At 43.0% G+C, this 10690-nt stretch overlaps 1 protein-coding gene across 11 annotated transcripts in view; it reads right to left on the bottom strand.

The window, feature by feature from the left end:
* Nucleotides 1–10690, bottom strand: part of CUNH12orf42 (chromosome unknown C12orf42 homolog) — a 191402-nt gene that overhangs the window by 133125 nt on the left and 47587 nt on the right. For 3 of the 11 annotated variants that reach the window (XM_031349773.1, XM_031349775.1, XM_031349774.1), the window contains one exon: nucleotides 8934–9041. The exons of the other annotated variants lie outside the window; for them this stretch is intronic. The gene's annotated coding sequence lies outside the window, so the exon portion shown is untranslated. The remainder of the gene's footprint in view (nucleotides 1–8933; nucleotides 9042–10690) is intronic. 11 annotated transcript variants of the gene reach the window in all.

Here is a 10690-nt window from a genome sequence, read left to right as displayed (position 1 = left end):
ACCTCCACATCAAACCAGATACACTGAAACTAATAGAAAAGAAAGTGGGGAAGAGCCTCGTGCACATAAACACAGGAGAAAATTTCCTGAACAGAACGCCAATAGCTTCTGCCCTAAGATCAAGAATTGACAAATGGGACCTCATAAAGTTGCAAAGCTTCTGTAAAGCAAAAGACACTGTCAATAGGACAAAATGGCAACCAACGAATTGGGAAAAGATCTTTACCAACCCTATATCTGATAGAGGGCTAATATCCAGTGTATACAAAGAACTCAAGAAGTTAGACTTCAGAGAACCAAATAAACCTATTAAAAAATGGGGTACTGAGCTAAACAAAGAATTCTCAACTGATGAATATCAAATGGCTGAGAAGCACCTAAAGAAATGTTCAACATCCTTAGTCATCAGGGAAATGCAAATCAAAACAACCCTGAGATTCCACCTCACACTAGTCAGATTGGCTAATATAAAAAACTCAGGTGACAGTAGATGTTAGAGAGGTTGTGGAAATCAGTTTGGCGGTTCTTCTAGAAATTGGACATAGCTCATTTTTACTTTTTAATTATTTTATTTACATTCTCATTGTTGACTCTCCTCTCCCAGCCCCTCCCCCCACAGTTCCTCATCCTATTCTTCCTCCCCCCTCCAGTCTTCAAGGGGTTACTCCCCCATCACCAGGCCTCCCCCTTCCCTGGGGCCTCAAGTCTCTTGAGGATTAGGTGCATCTTCTCCCAGTGAGACCAGACCAGGCAGTCCTCTGCTACATATGTGCAGGGGGCCGAGGTGGGGAGGGTGGTGGTTTAGACCGGACCAGTCTGTGTATGCTGCCTGGTTGGTGGCTCATCTCTGGGAGCTCCCAGGGGTCTGGTTTTGTTGAGACTGCTGGTCTTCCTATGGGGTCCCCTTCAGCTTCTTCAAATCTTCCCCTAATTCAACCAGTGAGGTCCCTGACTTGAGACCAATGGATGACTGTCCTCTAAGAGGCCCTGCCCAATGATTTCTAAAATGTAAACAAAATTAGGTGGACATACGATGGGGAGTGATAAGTGAAATATAATTTTTAAAAATAATAAAAAAATGTATTTTTTAAAATAATAATTAAAAAAAAAAAAAAAACCTGTTGAAACTCTAGTAAAAGTTGGCAGTGGAGAACCACAAGGGTCCCAAAAAGAAGACAGTGAGCTAACTGCTAAGTTGGAGACAGTGTTAAGTTCATGAGGCCTAATCAGTTGATCTTGTGGCTCCTTGTCTTTCTGTGGTTTATGCTGCTGCTGAGTCTGTAGAAGGGCAATGATCTGTTGTCCCCCAGAGGTTTCTTCATTTTGGTAGGTTTCCTTCTTGACATACCAGAGACCTCTGCTGGTCACACTTAGCTTTGCAGACTAGGGCTGGGGAGGTTCTCCACCTCCCTGCATGGTATGCCCCGAGGCGTCTGATCCCACAACAGTGAAATCAGTCCTGTCTTGTGACATTCAACACTGCCTGGGTACTCATCACCTGATGGGGGAAATGTGGCTGGAACCACAGTGCTCTTGGGTTCTACAGCTGTGAATGACAGATAGGGGACTCTGGGATTTTGTTTGTTTGCTTGTTTGTGGTTTTTGTTTTCCCTCCTGCTGGCCTTAGCTCACCACTTTGCATTCATTTGCAATTAATGAGATTTGCTCATGGCCACTCAGTGTGAGGTTATCTGTCCCTGTGTACTTTCCCACCTGGCAGCCTCCTTATTCTTCAGTTCTCCTGCTCTTCCTAACTGGCTCTCTGGGCCTCCCTGGCCCTGAAACTGTGGCAGGACAAATGGAGGCTCCTTGACCTCCTGTTGTTCCCTGAGTCTTAAGCTGTTGTGTAGCAGTTCCCTCTAACCTTCCATCTTAGAGGGAAGCTCATTAAGGCACAAGATGTTTACAAGGAGGTGAAACATTCCATCCTGCTGGGAAGTTCCTGAAGCTCAGAAAACAAAAAACTTAAAACAGCTTCAGGAAGTCCCTGAAACTAACTAAATCCATTAGGCCCCTCCCTCCCCAAGCATTGTAAGTAATAAGACCTTCTGAGACAAGACAAGCAACCTAGAAGTAGCCACCATACGGACTGCCTAGAGGAAACTGCCTGGAAAAGGCGAAAACCAATTGAGCCACCTGGAAGGGACACTTTTCTGAGCTGCCTGAAGGTGAACACCAGCTTCGATAGCTGTCACCCATACTGGGGTAGGCTTTGGTAGTATACCTTTGAGCCCTTTCAGCTCTCTGGGGAACCCTTCACTTGTATTCCTATAAGTAACTGCAAAAAAATTAATGGGTTCACCAAGTTGGGCTTTGGTGGCATCTGTGCTTTGGCCTTTCAGCTTCCTATCAAGAGTGAATAGATACTCACAACACAGGAACAGTGTCACACATCAGCCCTCAAGGTAGCTGGGAGTTTGGGAGTGAGTTCTTTTTTCAATTTTTTTTATCTCAGGAGAGGGCAGGTGCACATGTGGAAGGTCAGAGGACAATCTTACGTCTTGGTCCTCACCTTCCACTTTTGAGACAAGGGCTTTTATTATTCATCACTGCTCAGACCAGGTTAGTTGGCCTGCAAGCTTTCAGGCTTCTCCTAAGTTTGCCTTCTGCCTCACCATCTTAGTGCTGGGACTACAGACATGCAGTGCCATGCTCAGTTTCACATGGGTTCTAGGAATCCAGTCTAAGGTGCTCATCCTTGCTTAGCAAGTACTTTACTCACTGAGTCATCTCCCCAGCTATCAGTTTTAATCTCTCAAGATAGCAGGCAAGCACTGACCTCTGGGTCTTTCGGCATGACAAATGGAATTCTCCCTCCCTATGACCCACTTGAAGGTATCAGTGTCTCACCAACACCTGCAACTGGATTTGAGTCATGCAAAGGCTGTAGGCTTGTCCTGGGCCAGGGCTGCCAGTCTCAAAGCTGGTTCACCTTTGGGAGGGGGTTCTACTCTCTTCCATCCAGAGACCATCAAAGCAGAAGCCGTGTTCATCTTACTCCTCTGTGTCATCTAATCTTTTTGTTTTATCTGTTTTTTTTTTCTCCCAGTTTCTTTGTGGATTTCTGAGACTCCTCTCTTTTTTCTTTGGAAGAGTCTACTTGTTTTCTTACTCTAATGCCTTCCTTCGCCAGCTCACAAAGGGCAGCTTCTGCTCTACCACGGTTACCCGGAAGTATGTTTCCTACATTTCTTGCTTAGTCTTGAGTTTGGTGAGTTCCTTGGCTTTCTCATGCTAAGCTGTCCTTGCTTCTCTGAAATATATTTAATGTGATGAGTTTAGCTTTGTAGATTTGTAGATTTGTGCTTAGAATTTTGTGTTTAGGCTCTGCAGGATAGTGACATTGTTCCTTCTTGGTTTTCATCTACACTATCCTTTTACTTTGAAACTAGAGTGCACAGACTGAGTTTCCAGTAGGCAGCACGTCGCCATTGCACTGTTGGAATAAACTCTGTGTTCTCAAGTCAGTTTGCTAGACTTTGGATCAAATTCTCAAACTAATATTCTTTAAAATGCTCTATAATTTTTTTAGTTTATTTATTTATTTATTTATTTATTATTTTACTTTATGTGTAAGTATGTTTTTCCTGCATGTATGCCTGATACTTGCAGAGGCTAGAAGAAGGCATTGAACCTTAGACCTGGAGTTACAGATAGTTGTGAGCCACCATGTGGGTGCCAGTAATTGAACCCATATCCTCTGGAAGAGCAGCCAGTACTCTTAACCACTGAGCCACCTTGTCCTTGAGATGGATTCTCACCATGTAGCTCTGGATGGCCTCACAATGCCGCCATTGCCTAAGTGCTAGATTTTAGGTAGCTAAAGCTGACTTTGAACTTTTGATCCTCCTGCCTCCACCTCTTGGGCTACATGTGACCTATTTTTAAAAATGTTTTTAAAGGCCCCAAATTCAAATAAAGATGCATTCTGCAAGAAAGGTCATTACTATTGTAATATATTATTATTTTCTGTCCTTTTATGGAGAGGGGACTGGGGGAGGGAACATAATTCAGCTTGTAAATGGTGACTTAATACTATGTTGTTCCTCTGTACAGGCTGGCCCTGCCATCATACAAACAGTCTGAGGGACCTTAGGATGCTCTATAATTTAATTGCTTGTTTTTCTTCTTTGACCCGTTTCAATATAAAGACTATATTAGCTTCATGATTTAGGAGAGGAAGGTAGATCAGTTGTCTGTACATTCATAGTCATGTTTTACAACAACTGTTAAGACTTACCAAGGAATGTTGCCAGGCAACCTCATTCCCGACATAAGGAAGGCAGCTTTGATTGGGTTTCATTATTCCAGGAGTGGTCCCCCAATCACTGTTCTTGGTAATTATTTGTCCTGCCCACTGTTTCTGCCATTATTCCTGCCTTTGCCTTTAGATATGCATTTACTATTTCCTCAATATCTTAAAGTGTTGGGGGTGGGGGGCATGGTGGTTGATACTAGGCATTAAAATCTTTCCCCATCCACTTTAAGCTAGGGGCCCAGAAGTCATTTTGAAATTTACCCAGCATCAGTCTATTATGTCTAAAATTGGTGGAGCTGATGTGTACAGCCCACACATAAGCCCAAGGATCAGCTAGAAATTCCTATGATTTAGACTAGATGTGATTGGCCTTTTCTGACAGGTCTATGTGCTGAATAACTGGGGGTCATGTAGGATGCCCTTATTTATCTACCTCACAGCTGGTCATGGGATGAAATGGCAAGGATGACTGAGTTACATGCTCCACCCAGCTCCTGCTGGTCTCAGGCTGCCACATTCCCCACACATTCTATCATCAATATTTAGAACTGCAAACAGAATGGAGAGAGGAGGCGACTCTCAAAGCCCTGTCTTCTGCTTGCCCAGCATGTCCTTGTCTTTGATGTTAGTGACACTGAGATCTCTGGTTTCTGAAGTCCCCTATCTAGAAGTTAGATGAATTCCTAAAGCCTTGTCAAAAGCAAAAGTCAGTATAAAACTCTTTCTATGGTTGATGTGGTACACTAATACTGAAACGCAAGAATCCGTAATTTTACAGATGTCTTCTTCTCTATCAGAGAGAGTGGGGAGGGGGACTTTTGACTTATTACTTGCTGTGTTTGCTGTGTCAATAGCCTATAACACCCATAAGGGAAGAACTAGTAACAAACTATGAGGGAATCAACACTGGGCATGCCTTAAATGTCTGCCTGTTTACAGGGCATAGCCTACATTTCCATGAAAACCACTAATTGCTAAAAGGTTTGAGGTATATCACCAAACCTTAAAAATGGGACAGTTGTTCAGTTCTGTCTAAATTCATTTGTTTTTTTTTTTCTCCTGAAAACATCTTGTCAAGTTGAGAGTGTTTTTTACACATTACTTTATTACAGTCTAGGAAGGTCCTCAGTTCAGTGACTTGTCTTGTTTTCTTTCTCTCGTTTTTTAAAATAGTTTAATTTGCTTTGAAAATTGCACCAGAAGAATGAAAATATTTGACCCAACCACTATCCTGAGAATGTATTTCCTAGAAGCCTAGACTAGCACATCTAACATGGAGGGAAGGAACCTCAGTCTAGTGTCTCCCCTAGCTGCTGTGGACTTTCCTCAAATACCCTGTACATGACTATGGGCTAAAGGGCTACTGTATTCATGGAACTTGAGCCATGTTGCTTTAACATCATGGAAACTGTGCTGGGAGTGGTGAGAATGGTTCATTCCATAAAGTGTTTGCCTTGCAAGCAGGAGGAGCTAAATTCAATTCCCAAAATCTATGTTTTAAAAAATCCAGGTATGTTGACATGGGCTTATACTCTCTGGGAGAGCAGAGACAGGCTCAATGACTGGCTAGTCTGATATAATTGGTGAGCCCCAGGACAATAAGAGATCCTGTCTCTATGATGAGACCGGGGTTGTCCCCCAGCTCCACCTGCATGCTCACCCATGTGCATGTGCATGCACATGAACTCCCATGCATGTGTACAAACACATGAATATATATGCATACACTTATAAAATAAACAAAACCTGCAGATGCTTGATCTATTTGCTTTTTGTTTTCTACCTACAACATCTCATAATAGGAGGAGAAATCTAGAAGTTTATAATTCCAACTGAACACACAGATAAGACTAAATTTCTATATAATTACCCAAAGGAAGGAGAAAAAGTAATTTTTAATATAGTTGATAAAATAAGCCCCTGGTGTGTGTTTGTTGTGCTTCTGTTAGGAAATGCACTTTCCCTTTCCCATGCTTGTGTCCTCAAACTGTAGCCTGCCCCTTTCTTGGTGGTTTAAAGATGTAGAAAAGGTGAGTCTGGCATTCATTCTGCAAGGGAGCTATGAGCCCCATACTGCTAGCCATCATCTCCACGGCAATGAGGATCTGCAGCCTCCTGCCTGCTTTCCTGACTGAGACCATTGTTTCTAAGCTATATTCTTTTGTGCAAAGCCTGTGGTTGTCACAACAATGCCTAACTGATGTGTCACCTCGGTCACCAAATGGGATCTGTATGTGTCTGATTTTCAAAATATATTTAGTTCCCATACTGTCAGAAACTTCTAGTAAAGTCGCCTAAACTTACATTGGTCTTTCTAGCATTTGAATCAGTGGTCATAGTAACAGATGATCACAGATAGGGACCTACAATTTTATATTAAAGTATGTTTTCCTCCACTTGCCAAAAACTGCACATTTGTATTCTAATTTACTCTTTGTATACCTTTGTATGTCATAGACTTTTAAATTAGAAGTTTCGCGTTGCACTCAAAAGCCTCTCATAACATAATTTCATATCATTCCAGCTGTTTAACAAGACCTGAAAATATTGAAATAGTGGTCCCAGTAACTAAGCAAGAGAGAAAGAAAAAAAAATCAGTAGGCTCTCTTGCCTCTTCTCCAACTGCCCCTCGGATGAAATTAAAACCATACAACTCCATTGACCAGTCATCTTGAGACAAAGAACAAAAGCTTAGCCACATATCTAGACAGGGCCATTAAAGTCAAGACCACAGAAATCTAATTCCAGCCGTACATCCATGCATAATAACCACTTTTGGAGTTCCAGTCCCAGCTGAAAAGGCTCAGTGTCCGTATAGAGTCTGTGCTTTTTAATCAAGAGACATTTCACATGAAGACAGGGCTGTAGAGAATCCGGGTTGGGGTGCGGGGGGAGCAGCCTTGCCCTCTCCACACACTCTGAAACTGGTTTGTCTGAGTCATTTTTCTTTCAGGAAAAAAAAAACAAAAGTTTTTGAAGAACTCACTACAAAACTTGTCTACCAAAGAAAACATTCAGGAAAGCAGCTCTTGGGGTATGGGAAGGCAAGATAGTTAATACAGGTTCTGCCTCCTAATGGATGTGTGAGGTCGCACATTGATTACTCTATGAGCCACACTCCTTGAGAATCAAATAATCTAGCTGAGAAAAATTTCCATTTAGTAACATACTGAGGTCTCATAGGGAAAGCATCGAGTTTAGAGAGGTCTTATGGAACAGCCCTGATTTCTCCCACTCTTGACTCCACCAGGAATCTCTGTGTTTAAAAAAATAAGCTCTCAGCCCAGAAAGATGTCTCAATAAAGGGTTTCCCATGCATGAGAACCTGGGTTTGCATTCTAGCACTCACATAAAAGGCCAGGTGTGATTGACACACACCTATAATCCTAGCTCTAAGAAGGCAGAGACGGAGTAGGCAGTCAGCTAGTCTTGCTGAACCAATAAGCTCCAGGTTCAGTAAGAGGCCCTATCTGAAAAAATAAGGGAGTATGAATGAGGAAGACAACCAACACTGATCACTACCTACATGCATGCTCACACATGTACACAACATACATACATACATACACACACACACACACACACACACACACCTTTTTTTTTAAAAAGTTTTCTTCTGTATTGACTCTTGCAAGCTGACTTCCAGGTTCTTAGATAGACCACAGGGCTCTGTGCAGCTTACCAAAGAAGCCATAGACTAGCAAGCACTTCCTGTCATAGAACCAGAGCAGGTCACCTTCACACTGAAAGATTAGAATAACAGTGGCTTCTGGGAACATTCAGACCTTCTGAGAAACAAAAAGCAAAGATGGATAAAATGGGCAATTTACCAAAAGAGCCACTGTAGGAGAAAATGAAGAGAGAAAAAAAACCTCACCCCATGGGAAAGAGAAAATGACAGGAAGGAGGGAGCTTCCTAGACTGTCCTCAGGAACCTTCTGCAACTGGCACCAAACGCCCAATCCAATGTGGACCTGCTGTACCAACCAAGTACACTAACCAAGAGCACTTGATCACTAACCAAGAGCAACCCTTGGGCTGCTTTGCATAAAGCCTTCATTGGTCCACAGACTGGTGTTCTATACCAAAGTATTTCTTTCTGAAATATCTGCTTTAAATTAAGCTTGTCTTCACAGCTAGAGAAAAAGTGAAGTGTGTGGTGTCCTTCACCCCTCCAGCTCACCCAATTCTAACTAGCACTCTTCTACAAGACTCCACAGGATCCACCTGATGTTTGGCTATGGGTCTCCGCAAGAAGACCTACAGAATCAACCAGCCTGGGCCCAGGGGAGCTCACAGAGACTGAACCACCCACCAAAAAGCATGCAGGGGCTAGGACCTGGGCCCTCTACACATTTTAGCACACATGTACAGTTTGGCCTTCATGTGGGTCCCCTAACAATTGGAGTGGGGACTGTCCTATACTCTGTTGCCTGCCATTGGATACCCTTCTACTACCTGACTGCCTGATTGGGCCTCAGTGAGAGAGGAGGTGCTTAATCCTGCAGGGACTAGATGTGGGGGGGGAGACCCAAGTGGGAGCTTCCCCTTCTTCTCAGAGAAGATACAGGGATATGGGGGAGGGACTTGCAAAGGAGGGACTGGAGGAGAGGAGGGAGGGGGCTGCGATTGGAATGTAAAGGTCCACAGTGAGGCTGTGTCTAATGATACTCACTCGGCTCTCCCTGGGCCCTTGCCACGCCTTCTTCTGCTGAGGCTGCAGTGTTGAGGCCTGAAGTTTGCAGTCTCAGGCTCACTAAATGCTTGCACAGAGAAGTACCCCCTGAGCAACATAAGGGACAGTGTTACTTTAAAAGGTTCTTCTGCACTGAGGACAGCTCTGTTGATTAGGTGCCTGTCTGGCACACACAAGACCTTGAAGTCAATACTCAGAGCTCGCATTTAAAATAAAACAGGCTTGACAGCAAAAGCTGTAGTCTCGGTGCTGGAGAGGCAGAGGTAGGTGGATCCCTCTTGCCCACTGGTCAGATAGCCTTTTACTTGGCATGCCCAAGACCAGTGAAAGAAACTGTCTCGACAAACAAGGCCTATGGCTTCTGAGGAACAACACTCAAGGGTTGTCTTTGAGCTTTCACACGAACTAGAATCATATGTGAATTTGCACATACACAGTACACACACACATGCACGCATACATGCATATTCATACACATACATGTATATATATATATATATATTTGTACACACATATGCATATATAGATGTATCCATACACACACACACACACACACACAAAGTTTCGGAAGCTGGCTTTAGAACCTACACACAAAACTGAGCTGCTTAAAAGCTCAGTTTTGAGCATTTGGTAAATATTTTCAGGCAGACATTTTTCTATGAGAAAATGTGTTTTAAGTTATAAACAACCTATTTATAAACAGACTGTAAAAAGACCCATCTGTACATTAATCACTAAATATATGTGTAAGTGAGCATTAGTGTATATATCACATCCTGTAAAACCTTGAGATGGTATAAGATTGAATGCAAAGTCACTGGCACTTGGCTGAGGCCCTCTAACAAGACTGTGTCCTTAGCATGAGGGAGGAAGGGAGGAGCAGGGCAGAGGTGTGATAGAGAGACACTTTCTGAGACTATTAGAATCTTTTACTTATAATCTCTAGTCTATTAAAGATTTGTTGCGGGCCAGCTTAACACCATAAAGTCGATTAAAGCTTAACACCATAAAGTCGACTCCTGTGGGCTTTGGGATGGCCACCAACTAATTTAAAACTTTGCCTTTTATTAACCTCCAAAAATAAGTAATACAAATGTTTTATTGAAAACAAAGTTCTGTGCTTTATTCAATGAATTATGTAAGGTTTTATTTTAGACACTTGCATGTACATTACATGTACATCAATATGTCATTTCAAACATACACTTGAAGAGGATGCAAAGGATGCAAGCAGTCTAGCCACTTTGCTCAGGCCAGCAAGCCGGGTCTCTTTTCTTCTCAGGCTACATCTGTTTCCTTTCTTTGAGTGACAATCTCCACAGTCCCCCCAACAGTACACTCCTGCACCACACTGTCCACTTCAGAAGAAAAGCAATATCATGGGCTTAGAGACGAGAGCCAAGAAATGTTAGGACCCCTAAGAAGTTGAACAATAGGTTCCTGATTAGAGAAACTTGCAGGCTGCTTTCCAGACACTCGCTGCACTGGAAAACATTTCCATTGCACTCACAGATGTGTGGACATCAGTGGGAGAGTATTCTTGGTGTCTGTGCTTACGCTCTTGGAAATGGCTCTACCAGGGTGTGGCAGAAAGAGTTCCTATGTAAGCTTCTAAGAATACAAAGGCTTGCCTCAACTCTGCATTGATTATCTGTGTGATCTCAGAGAAATCATACAGCTTGCATGAGCATTGCTTCTCCACTCCAGAACACTGAGATCGGGTGGGGGGGGGGGGG

Source organism: Mastomys coucha, unplaced genomic scaffold (assembly GCF_008632895.1).
Source record: "Mastomys coucha isolate ucsf_1 unplaced genomic scaffold, UCSF_Mcou_1 pScaffold4, whole genome shotgun sequence".
NCBI classification, from domain to species: Eukaryota; Metazoa; Chordata; class Mammalia; order Rodentia; family Muridae; genus Mastomys; species Mastomys coucha.
The sequence above is the reverse complement of the archived record's forward strand: the minus strand, read 5'-3'. Positions and strand labels throughout refer to the sequence as shown.